Source organism: Motacilla alba, chromosome 4 (genome assembly GCF_015832195.1).
Source record: "Motacilla alba alba isolate MOTALB_02 chromosome 4, Motacilla_alba_V1.0_pri, whole genome shotgun sequence".
Taxonomy (NCBI): domain Eukaryota; kingdom Metazoa; phylum Chordata; class Aves; order Passeriformes; family Motacillidae; genus Motacilla; species Motacilla alba.
Window position 1 is genome coordinate 12175478 of NC_052019.1, and position 13580 is coordinate 12189057.

The 13580-nt window shown below is 39.2% G+C and overlaps 1 protein-coding gene across 5 annotated transcripts in view; it reads left to right on the forward strand.

Moving 5' to 3' along the window:
- C4H4orf50 (chromosome 4 C4orf50 homolog) overlaps positions 1 to 13580 on the forward strand; it is a 71298-nt gene that overhangs the window by 42845 nt on the left and 14873 nt on the right. The gene's annotated exons all lie outside the window — the stretch shown is intronic.

Below are 13580 nucleotides of genomic sequence, written 5' to 3' on the forward strand. Positions count from 1 at the left end.
CTGGAACAACCATTGACCTGCATAGTTTGATAGAGGTGGGTAAGCTGCTCCCTGAACACCACTAATGCTCTCATGCTTTCTTCATTTTTTAGAAGGAATGTAAACAATTAAACACCAAATACTGAACTGTGGAAAAAAGGTGTGAAACAAGCCAAGAGTACTTGGTATTGCACATCAATTTTCCTGTCTTTTTTTCTGAAATTCCTCTGGGGGCTCATCAGTGTCTCTGAGCTGGTTGGCTGCTCAGGGCTCTCCTGGCACACTGGGGTTTGTTCCCAGCACACAGTATGTGATGTGCCTTCTCAGGCACACATCAGCTTCTGCTGGCATTTGTGGTTCTCCCCACAGTGAGCCCCTGCAGACACCAAGTCACTCATCCTGAGCAGTGGGATGAGACTCAGGGGGGTTGCCCTTGGTGGTATTGCTCCTGCTCAGCCTTATCCATCTTTTGTGGGCTCTGAATGCTGAGGCAGCTTCTGAGTCTCTTGCAGCAGCTCTTTAAGAGCACCATTTGCAGTTATTACTCTGAGTACACCAAGATTAGGTTCATTTCTCTGAGCTAGAGTTAACTGTGGATGTTATTTAAAACAAATTCTGTGAACAAATTATTTGAAACAAAATATCTGTGCTGCTTTGCCTGTGTGTCTTAATCATCTGGAATTATTTGATTCAGTCTGTGATCTAAAAATGCTCATTTGACTCTTTGTATCTCATGTCAACACCCTGCATCTGTCCTTGGAAAGTCAGTAGCATACCATCATCCTCTGCAGATACTGGTTCCTTTCTCTGTCAGCTGTATTTGGGGGTGATACAAGGCTGAGAAAAGTTAGGAAAAACTGTGTAGCTGTGTGGCAAATGGGTTTATCTTGTCCCTTTGCCCCCTGTCCTTCTGGTCTCTGCTGCAGGGGTCTCTTCCAGCACCCCACACCAGTGACCTGGGAGCAGCCAATAAAAATTACAACAGGCAGGATCATTTCTTTCTATGTCATGTGAAATTCTCACAGATACTAATTCCTCCCTTGCAGGTGCTGTGAAGGGAGTAGGATGGTCTCAGGGGCTGTTAAATACAAGCATTTTTATGTCAAGGATATTATAGTATTCTCTCCCACAGGAGAGAGAGAACTTTGTTCAATGCCATTAACACTTAGTTCCCTGAAAGATTGAAATCATCAACTTGAAACCATGATAATGTTTAGCATGAAATAACTAATTTAATTTATAAACAATTTATTGACTTTTAGTGAGGTCTTTAGCAGAAGTCTAGATGCCAAAGCATAGTGCAGTGAAGTACTTTGCCAAAAATATATTTTAAAAAATTCTAAAGAAGATAAAATCTTTAAATGGTAAAGATTTAAGAGAACCTGCATTACTAACAAGTGTTTGACACTCTTGTATTACAGATTAAAAGAAAACTCAGTGTTATTCCTTTCTCGTTTCATATACCACATATTACATATATATATATATATATATTTATATATACTACATAGCACACAAAGTACTGCAATCTCTGCTGCTGCAATCCAGTAAAACTCCTTTCAGGGCAAAGGATCAGTGCTCATTTACTAGCTTGGTCTAGCATTGTATCAGAAAAATTTGTGCATTGAGTAGTATTGCTAAAAAGATTGTACAAAACTAATTTATTTTGCCATTAATATTTCTTCTCTTTCCAGGATGTCTTAGAAAGCTCAGTCTCTCTGTGTCCATTTCAAATTGGTGTTCAGACTGCTGCTGTTTCTGCCTTGCTGTCTGAGAAGACAAATGTCCAGTGCAGTGGTAGGAGAGCAGCCCCATGATTTGAAATTGTTTTGCTCTGAAAAGCACCAGCCTGACACCAGCTCTTGTGAGGCAGCAGTTGTGCCCTTCATGGGAAAGTTAATGCCAATGTTTATCCCCACAGCATCTCTGTGCTGAGTCCATGCTCTTGTCTTTGTGGGAAAAGCCTTTTTAGTTTAAATACAGGCACATTCGGATACAGAGACACTTCTATGCCAGAGAACCCATGAAGGGTCAGTAATACATTCATTTATTGGTTATTCAGCAGAAATGCACAAAGTAGTTTAGTGATTTTTTTTGGTTTTGTTTTTTTTTTTAACTGAAGCATCTGTTTGTGATTGCTGAGTAGATATCATGTATCAGAGCAGAACAGAGTTTCAGTGCCTCATTAAAACCAAATTCCAAGTGACAGCAGATGGAATAGGAGCTGGGATTAATTGTTAAAGAAAGTGAGAGCTGAGGGTGTTTTGTTTCAGTTTTAAGAATCAAACTTCCTGCCCTAACTCTGAGATATTTGGATTTGATACAGATTGATAAGAAGATTACTGTAGCTGGGAGATAAAGAGCAACCTCAGATCACCTGATTAGGACCTGATTTTATTCACTGTAACATGAAAAAATGTTAATAAGGACACAGTGAAAGAGTATTCAGCTATGGCAAAGTTTGCTTTGCGGATTTAGTAAAACTAGTATATAAGGACTTTTGGGTTAGAAATACAGGAAATTCAAAGTTTGGAGGATCTTCTGAAGCTTGATTAAGAAAGTTACAATTTATCTTTCTGAAGAAAGTAAGAGGCAGACATTACATCGGGGTGAAGAGTGAAGAAAAATGCTGGCCTGGTACAGAGGGTCTTTGATAAAAATATTTTAATTAGGTTTTCTATGGCAATCTACATGCCTTTAAAGGCAGGCTCCTGCACTGCATGAAGGAAAAGAGTTTCTCACCAAGAGCGCCTGTTCTGCAAGTGTGACAGCTGAGTTTGGGTTTGGCTGGGGGAGGCATTATACAGTGCTGGCCACCCAGAGGTTTCCCTGACATGAGCAGTTCTGTCTTATACACATCCCAGAATGCAAGTGGAAATTACAAATTCCTGCTCTTTCGGGCCCCTGCATGCCCAGGCTGACCTCAGGAAGAAATGAGAGTTGTTTAAATGCTGTCACTGGTTCAGTTTTGGAAACGCTTTGTAGTGGTTTTGACAAACCACCAAGCCAGCCCTTCAGCACAGGAGCTGTGGCAAGTCCCTCATCTTAAAATAATAAATATGACATTGTAACATAAGTACTTAGGTCTAAAGGTGGCTTTTTAACCCAGATCAGAGTGACAAATGTTCATGTGTGAACATGCTTGGTAATGTTCCCTTTTTGCTGTTGTGTCTCCAGGATGGAGATCTGTCAGTTTGTTACCCCAGGATATGCCTCCCACATCACGTGTCCCTGCACAGGGCATGGCCAAGGGAGGGCAGAGGCTGCTCTCCATTGCCACAAAAATGCAGTCACTCAGCCTGTTGGATGGCAAAGACAACACAAATTTATTCATTTGAGATAGAACTTGGTTTGATTTGGATTTTTTTTTTACCTTTAAAATAAAAATTGGAAAATCTTGATTTCACACCATTTCTGGAAGGATTAGTCTTGATGACAGATATGAAAAAGTACAAGGAAATAATCTTGATACAGACAAATAAGAGAGAGTTTATTTCTTCCTTATGCTGTATGTTAGTCAAGGCAAAATAGATTTGCTCATCTAAATGATAAAGATTATTATGCCACACAGTAGATTCCAATGATCTACTGTGTTTATTGCCATACAGTAGATTCTGCATGTTTGCTGGTTTCTTTTTAATTAAGGCATGTAAAACTTAAATTGAATTTTTTCACACAAAATCTTTAGTCTCTGATTATATTCAATAGCTTATTCAACAGATGGAGATTTAGAACATCTTTAATTTAGTTTAACAACATGCCTTTTCTAAAAGGTATCTTTTGATCTACCTCAGGTAAAATGGAAAACTGCCTTGGCAAATACCATACTGTAGTCAATAGAAGAGAAAGCTAATGATGAAAAAAAAACAGTTGTCTTGGGTAAAATAAAAAATTCTGTAAGTGCTGATGGACACTACTTCCTTTTTTTTTTAATAAGAAGTATTTGAGTCACATTCTAATCCCTAAATTGCACTCAGATTGCATGTGTTGGCCTGAGTGTTTAGTTTACACTTTTGAAATGAATCCCCTGCTCACTCCCTCTGCTGCAGTAGAGATAAAATAGTGCAGTAGGCAAAACTAATTTCTTCAAAGTGACTCTGTACTGAAAAATGCTTTCCAGATGCTGATGGTTTTCAGTTCATCAGAACAGACTAAAGCTAATCCAAAATCAAGCCCCAAAACTTGTCCAGTGTGTCTACTGAGTCCTTAATATCAGGTGCTCCTATGGCATTTCATTAATTGCTAAGATAGACAAAGCACAACATATTAATGCTAATTTTACAATTTTACTGTGCTTTAGCTGTTTTTGTAGTCACTAAAGGTAAATTCAGACACCTCAGTAGGTCAGGCTACATGATGACAATCTTGTTTTCAATGCTCTCTACCAAAATATTTTAAAATTGCCAAAGAAAAAAAAAATTCCTTTCTCCCAAATGTTTTTCACAAAATAGGAAATGCCTTTAAAATCAGACATTTGCTAAGAAAAAATAAATATCAAAAGAGAATTTCATAATCAGATACTTTTTATATAGTTGCAAACATATGGTCCTTGATTATCTTGAAAATAATACAGTTTTGAAAAAGCTGTTGTAACTTAAATAAGTTTAAATAAAACTTCTTTATAAGACAGATAAGTTTTTGATGCTAACGGTATATTAAATACTTACTTGTGTGCTTTTTTTTTTTTTGCACAGAATAGCTCCTGTTAAAGTCAGTAGTGAAATGCAGTTCAGTTAGGCAGGATCAAAGCCTGAAAGAATACACAATTTCCTTCTTACTTGTGATGTTCTTCACAAAACATTCAATTTTCACCCTTTGTGCATAAGTAGAGGCTCCTGAGAGAGAGCTTTGTTGTAGCATCAGGAGCACACTACACTGGCTCTGGTTGCAAAACTACTTTAATCTGGAGGTGACAAACAGGAGAGATTAATGGCTTCAATTTGGTCACACAGAGCCACGTGGATTCTTTAACAAAGGCAGAACACGATTGCCTGGGATTTAAGAAAGAAAATGTTGACTTGGTTCATGAGTATAAAATATACATTATTACATAGCTTCAGATATTTTTAACATCACCATAGAGATGGGAATGCTCTGTACACTACAGTGCCATGTCAGCAAAACTGCTTAAGTGTATGTTTAGGGAAATTTCATGAACTTCAATAGCAGAACACTGTTCACTAATGGTGTAGATAAACTGAGGGGTTAGGCAGGTGTTTAAACATTGGAGTAGTTGTTACATCATTGTTTTTACAAGAAGATGGTCAAGACACAGCCTGAGAAATTTCTCCAACAGTTTCTAAGAAGTCTGGGGGTAAGAAAGAAGCTGAATCAAATTTTCTTGTGCTTTAGACTCCAGATTGGATTCAAGAGTTACCTACAAAATCAACCTGAAATGCAGATGATATCAACATTGCTATTTGTTGGTGCAAATCCTGGTAGAATGAGGAAAAAAAATCCAGTCTTTGTACCACTAGGGGCTTTTACTAAGCATCTTTTTGGATGGATGTTTTGGATACGATATTTTAGGCTAGTTTTATCCATGAAAGTGAGGGAAACTCTTAACACAAAAATAAATTTTAAAGGTTTCAGTCATCCCTTTGATACATCTATGTATATTTCTTCTTGTCTTTGTGTTGTTTTTAGAGGCTATTTGACCCTTTTCTGCAAAAGATGAGAAAGGAATTTTAAGGGAGGTTGCAGAAATGATGTTGATAGATTTTAATTGCTAGCCAGTGTGCTGTCCTCTTTGATAAAACCTTTTCTTAAGTCAATTAAAATAAAAGGCTTAGAACACAGGAGGGTGCAAAGAGGTGAGAAGAAATGATGTATGGTCATATTAGCTGGAGAGGTGTAATATTCATTTGCAAAGACACAAGGGAATGCAATGATGATGGGACAAAAAAAAACCTCCTCTCCTCTGTTATGCTGGGAGCATAGGAAGATTTTTGCTTGGTGGTTTCTGTGAGTGTTGCAAGAAAATGCAGTGAAGACTTTCTGAAGATTAACTTGTGACGTGTGAGACTGAAACCAAGAAACATTAAGTACCATTCAGGCCTCTGTGAAGGTGTGACACACTCAGCACTTTTATAAAACCAGGCCATTTAATTATAGCTGGGAGGTTAGGGAAGGTGAGTTTTAAAAATCTTAGCCAAAAGCCTTAAAATATCAAAGGGAAGTAAATCTAAAAGTTAGAAGTGTGAAGTTGACATACGGTGCAATGATTCTTGGGTTACTGTCAATTATGCAGGTTGATTGGAATGAAATAGAACTCTAACAATACTGGGAAAGCAGGTGCATGGACCCAATGTAATCAGCTTCTTCGCCCTGCAGCCTCAGCTGGATGTCTTTGAAATAAGTGTTTATGTTGGAAAATGGCTGTGGACTAACAAAAATTTTTACTGGATTTGTGAGGGCCTTTCTTTCCTATTCTGTCTACAGACTGCAATTGAAACAGTGAGAAAGAAAAGGCCAAATACAGGAGATACAAAGCTCTTTGTTAGCTAAATCACCAACAGTAAGAAATCAAAGCTAAAAAAACAACAAAGCAACAAAAAAAACCCCAAATGCAGTTGACCATATGATGATAGAGCTTTCCAGTCCAAGAATCCCTTAAGCTTTCTGCTCTGTGAGACTCCAAGGCCAAAACAGCTTCTGCATTTTGTGTCAAGACTGCAGTGATGGAATATTCTTACGGTGGATTTAGTTCACTCCCAACAGTTCTTCCAGTGATACTGGTGGAGGTTTTTATAGTGCATGGCTTTGGGGCACTATACTTTGAAGCTCAGTTTCCCTCCCTCCTGAAAATAGAATAGTAATCCTGCTGCCTTTGGGAGAAGAAGGTGGCTCAGAGAAGAATTATATTAGCATGAAATATTAAAAAATATAAAAAATAAAGAAGAAACTTGCTTGAGAGAGAACAATGAACACTCATTTGCTGTCTCATGGAGACATTTTGTGACTCTGTGGAAGATCACCATATGACTTAGATGCTGCTGAATTCTCCCTTGAGGGCCCACTGTTTTGTCTCTTTTGCTTGAATGATTACTTAGAATGAGAATTCTTTGCCTGTCCTGCACCTGAAGCAATTAAAACTGGCTAGAACTATTCATGATTCTCTGATCTGTGATCATGTGTGCCCTCTCAAGCAGTTTTTGCATCATTAATGGAGGAAACATTAACATTAAGAGTAAAACTTTATTTTCTGGCTGAAATTCTTACAGAAGGTAAGCCTGTATTTTAATGAGAAACCAGAAAAAGAAAAGAGAAAAATTACCTCAGTTCCCCAGTACTTCCCTCCATGCCTAACCTTCATGTCACCATCCTGGTTGTGGGAGCAGCTTTCATCCAGCCTTGGATTCAGGAGCAATGTCTTCTCTTGTCTACAGAAGAGCTGTCAAGGAAGCATCTAAATGTGTGTTGATCTCTTATGAACTTGTGGTAGACTGCTGGCAAGCAAATCCCCAGCTGAATGAAAGTCATTGACTCTTAAAAACAACCTCTTTAGTATAGGAAAATAAAAAGCGAATTGAAGATGTCTCTGTGTTTAATGTTGCATTAGCTGGATAATTTGTTCTGAATGTTCTTCTTTCTGAAATATTGTGGAGATCTAAATAATCTGCAAATCTGGTCGAGAACTCTAGCTTCTGCAAGATGCTAATAAATTGGCCAACCATAGTAGAAGATATTCACAAGTCTTAGGACCTCATGAAAAATCTTAATTGTGTGCTAAACTGAAAACAGAAAATAAACTATGAGTTCAAATAGTGTTGTCATAAAATATTGCATGACATACTCTGGTATTTAGAGATAAGTGGTTTTGGAAAAGGAGAGGAAATGGGATAAATGTGACATCATAAGTAGAGTACATATGAATTTCATAGACTATTAATCTTTAATCTTTAGACTTCCTATTTAAGCCTACAAATACATTAATCCAGGAATCAGCTCTTCTCTGCTATCTTGATCATGCAGGTCACAGATGTTGCTATAGTAACCTTGCATTACCAATGCAAAGACAGTGAAGGATCTGGCTATCTAGATAAATAAAATAATTGAGGGGTTCTTGCAACAGCATTCTGCTCAATGTAATGCTTAGATCCATTGAATGAGCACTTGGTCCTGCGTGGATTAGGGCCTTGCCTTGAGGAGTATGAGAAGGGCTGGCATTTGAACCAATTTCCTGTGAAACAGGTCAGTAATTAGAGAGATGCTCTTCCCTGGGAAGGCCCACAATTTGTATCCCAGCTGATGTTCATTTGTTCCAGTCGTCAGTCACATTATCAGAAGACAGACTGCTATGGATCCTGGGTGTGGAACCTGCTCTCTGGATGCAGATGTTGTTTAGATGTTTTGAAAACCAAGAAAAAGTGTTTTCTGTGAAGCTGAGGTAAGCCCATGTTGTTGAATGCAGTTGTTGAAGACACAGCCCAGTGCTAGTGGGGACCAGACACTTTGAGGAGAAATAACCTGATTACAGAGTGGTTTGTTACTGTGCTGGTGCTGGTCTGTCAAGGGGAGCTGTCTTGATGACAAAGGAAGGAGAATTGTCAAGTGAGAAGCAACAAAATTCTGAATCAGATTTGCCTGTGAGTTGAATGTTTCTCCCAATTACTCTGTGGACTTGAGCCCCCAAAGAAGCTTTGCAGTATTTTGGTATGTAGAGGACCCATGTGAACTCTACAGGCAGGAAAATCCCAACTTGTGTACTTTTTTGTAGAGTGAGGAAGCTTCCTGAGAGTTGTTTGCTTTTACCTTGCCTCTGAGTTTTCAGAAAGCACTTCCTTCTCATAGGAAATTCTTGTAGAAAGTTTGAGGCTTTTTTTTTGGTTTTACTTAAGTATGGCCACTGGCTTCAAAAGTAATACAGGAATGTGGATAAATAGAGGCAATAGTGAGTGTAGACATCATGGAGTAATGATGATTACTCCATTTTCATTGGAAACCAAGCCTAAAAATACTCCTGTAGCCGCAGCTCATCTGTGCTGACAATTGAATTTGCTGGCTGAGCCTGTAAAATACCGCTTGAGCCTAAACCAGTGAAATAAGGGAAGAGTTAAAATTCTGGTCTCCTGTGAGCCTTTGTTCAGCCTTCAGTCCTACAAAGGAAACCTCTCATTGCTTAGAAGGGTCCCAACTCTTTTCCTTTTTGTCTGGCCCTGAAAAGGCAGATCAGTTTTGCTGCTTGCTTTATTGAGACTGTCAGCCTGCTCCTGCCGAGAGGCTGCTGCTGGCCGGGCAGCTTTCTGCAGGGGGAACAAGGGAAAGAAAGATTCTGCATCAGAAATTCCACTTGGGTTGCTTTCCTTGCCTCCTTCCCAGCACAAAGATGGTTTTGTTTGTGCTCAAGAACCAGCTAAAAAGTTTGGCCGTGAAATGAGCTCTCCTCTGGAGAAAGGGGAAGGGCTGGAACATGTGGCAGGCAGCCTCAGACACAAACTTGTGCCCACTCCCTCCTCCAGGTCATGGGCTAGAGATGGCTGTTGCATTAGCTGGTTGTTATGTTACTTCACACGGCTGCAGGGCAGCTCATGAGACAGCAATTGCTGGTTTGAATCCTTGAAGAAGTAATTTAATAAGTTGGAATATTTTATTCTTATTCTGTGATATAATTAGATAGGAGAAAACTTGACAAAAAAAGTGCTTCCCCCTTGGTGGGACACAGGGAATATTTGGGTATTTTAATTTGCTCACGTTGGTATTTTTTTCAATTCAGAGTATTTGGTGTTGCCAAAAGTGGGAGAGAAAAAGAGCACTTCCCTTGTAGCTGACTCTCACGTAGGCTTCTCAAGGTGAATGCCCACTCAAAGGTGGGCATTACTTCAGTAGACTGAATAATGTTACACTCATGGAAATAAAAATTCTCCCAGTAGTTCCCACTGGTGTACACCACGGTGTACACTCATACAGTATATAGTGTATCAATCTCTGCTGATAGAATAAATTCTGCCCCTGAAAAGATCTTATCCGTGTTGCTTGTTTCTTGTGTAACCAAGGATTTGCAAGATTAGGGAAGTATCCACATTGTTTTTCTTCCTGTCAGAGACTAGGGAGTTTTTTTGTGTATTAGTCTTACGAAAATGTAACCTTGCACAAAGCACTGCTGAGCACATTTCAAGGTTTAGGCTCCAGAGAAAAAAGGATAGATATGGCCCTTATATCCAAGGCAGTTGGGCACTAAATCAGATGGGTAACTGAATTTCTGACTCTGTGCCTAAATTCCTTGGGCAATGATAAAGGAAGCTTGAAGGAATTTGTTCATTTTGTTTTGCTTCTGAAAAAGTGGGTGGTTTACATATTTTGAAGTGAAGACAGAATGTGTAATGCCTCCATAAGAAATGTTGGTGAAGTGAGGGTTCCTAGAAGTTGCCCAGTGTCATTCTTTATGGGCTTGGTGCCCTTTCTCAGTTTCAGGTCTATGGAATTTGTAGGATAATCAGCCACATAATCCCAATGAGTTGGTATGTTCAAGCAAAGGTGTGGGCTACAGAATGTCTGCATAGTTAGCTGGGACAATCTGCCTCTGGATTTTTGGCTAAAAATGGCTCAGAGAACCATTGACCTTTGAACCTGGTGTCCAATACTGCAAGTTAAATACTGACTTGGGGATGACTGGAGAGAAAGCACAATCAATCTGTTCCTTATTGCAGCCTGTGCACAGATGTGAGAAATGGAAGAAGCTGTGGTCTGGGGAGCTGCTTTCCATCAGAGGAACGTACCAGTTGGACTAGTTCATCCCAGAGCTGCTGCTGAATCTTCAAAAGACATCACATAAAAATCTATTTATAATGGAGTGAGGAAGGGTGGGAAGAAATAAAGTGTGAACAAACCATTTATTTAAAAATTAGTTCATGCTTTCAGCGAAGTTCTGGTTTTCCCTGTGAGCTTGCTAACATCCCTTAATTCATATCACTTAGAATAAAATGACTTCTGGGTCTAAGGAAGGTTTGAATTGGTCTTTTCTGTATCACTAAATAATGATTGGGGAAATAGGAAATGTAAATTGAGAATGAATGAGGTATAACTGGTAATATGTTAGATGCATTATCTCCAACCTGAGACCTTCAGTCAAAAGAGAAGGTCATCTGTAATCATTAAAGAGCACTGCAGCAGGTACTTATATTTTAACTTTTCCTCTTTTTTGAGCTGAATTTTCTCCTCATAACCACTGCAACACTCTTCTGAGGAAGCATGTGCCATGACTTCTTAGATTGCCTAAATTACATTCTTTTGTTGTAGTTTATGAGACAGAGGATGCAGGGCATCTGCACTTTGCTGAATGACTGATCTTCACGTGTTTTTGAGAAATGTGAGATTTTTCCCTTTGCTTTCTTTTTCTGAAAAATCTCACTTTGTACAGTTTGTATCTAAACAATTCAAACCATGAATATATTATGCCTCATTTTTTGTATTCCTGGATTGGAATTGATTTTTCTTTTCTTCTAGATATGTCATTACGACTCCCCTTAAATTACATTGAGTCAGGCAACAGTGTAGAAGGGGTACTAACTGGTCCCATGAAGTACCCCTTGTGCTTTGCTGAATGGCAGAGGACATGTTTCTTAAACCTGAGCCTCATTTTTAACATTTAGAAAATAGAGCTGGTATTACTGATGGTAGCAGTGAATAATGTAGTGAATTCTGATCGTCTGGGGCAAGATTTACTGGATAAATGTGCTGGATAGAGGGGAGTATGGCCTGCCTCAAATTCCCCTCCAAATATTCCCAATGAGAACAGCAAACTGAAAGCAGACGGAGACTTCTCTCTCTTGCTGAAGAGAAGTGGGACTGGTTGTAGTGGGTGTCCTTGTAAACCTCCTGGTCTGTCTTCCCATGGAGCAAGAGGTCATCTTTGAAGCCTTGTGTCTCCTGGGGCTACAGCAGCTTGGCACTTCTGAAGTTAGTGGCATTAACCATCCACCAGTGAAGTGCATAGGCAACAGTGGGATTTGCTATTTAATTGAACTCTGCTTTTCTAGCTGTTAATTATACTCCTTGTATGGTTTTTCATGTTTAGCTGTATCATTACACTTAACAGAATGTTTGTTGTTACCTGCTGTGATTTTGAATAATTCACAGTATTAACATGCAATTAGGGACCATCATAAGTTCTCCCTGGAGAAAACCAAAATTGGCTTTGCTGGTTTTGTGTATTTGAAGATGAGTGGAAGGCAGGTTCTAGCTTCTGTGGTCCTTTATCAGAAAGAAAATTTTGAATCATTTTGAATTAAAGTATGCATCTCAAGAGTATAGTATACACAGTATATTTTAAATATTTTTATGAAATTAGTTGCTAAGCTGGAAATAACTCAAGTAAATCAGCCCTGGACCTCTGTAAACAGCAGTGTGTTGTACTTTCAGTTAATTGTTTCCACAGATGTAGTCAATGACAACACTGTGTTTATCCTATGGCAGTGTTACTGCAGCTCTCAATTTCATTTTCTTTCCTTTTCTTAATGGATGGGTTTGCTAAATCTAAAAATAAAACCTTATTTTCCCATTATGACAGGGATTTTCTTACATGGGTTTTGTGAGTTGCCCTAGAAACAAGAAAACACTGAAGTTAGGTCAGAAAAATAAGTGTCACGCCAGCCATTGTTGTTTCCGTTTCTTTGGTTCCATCATAATCCTAGATAAATTATGTGGCTGAGGAGTCCCATTGACAGTTGATTACTGGCAGGTGCCTTCTGAACAAAGATAGGTGTGGCATATTTCTTTTGATGAGAAGAAGGTCAGTGGGAATATTGGATGGTGAAAAGTGTCCCTCAGTCTGGCACACGTTGTGGAGTTGCTGCTCTCTGCCAATGTCTGGGCTTCATTGCCGTCTCAGGTTTGCACTGACTTCACATAGTCTGTATCAGCCAAGACCTTCCACAGTGCAAGGATAAATCTTTCTGGCTATCTCCACCGGTAGCTATGACATATTTTCTCATTTTTCCAAATGATGAAAACCCTGGTCCTCTGAAATTGAAGCAGACCTGTTTAATGTTAATACAAAGGCCATTGCCAAAGGTTAACTGCCTCTAAGTAACCAGATTGTTCCCTCCACTCACTACAAGTTCACAATCTGCTTAATATATGCACAGTCAGGGAGAAGCTGTAAATATAATGCTAAAAGCAGACACTTGGAACTATTGCTCTTGCTTCTCTTCAGCTTATGCAACTGTTTGCAGTAGCTTGTTGCCAACACAACTGTTGTGTCCTAGTACTTTGGGCTTCATCTTCTAAGTCTCCTGAATATGCTGTTCCCATTACAACACTTTGAACAGATCCATGTGAGGAGGTTTTGCAAGACCAAGTCATTAACTGAAAGCCACAAATACATCACCACCTGCTTAATTCATCAGCCTAGAACTGAGCTAGCTCATGGAGTTGTGCCAGCTGGAGTCCTGGCTAAAAAAACCCAAAACCTTGGTAACAAAACATTTTGACCATCAGAAGCCCAGACCTCAAACCCAGATAGGTCATTCCACCTTCTCCCCTTGCAAATGACTGAAGTTCATTCTTTCAGAGGTTTTCCAATGAGTCTTGCTGACCTTTCAACTGCACCTTTATGTCCACTGATAGCTGTTCTCATCTGCCTATTCCATCTGCAACCACAG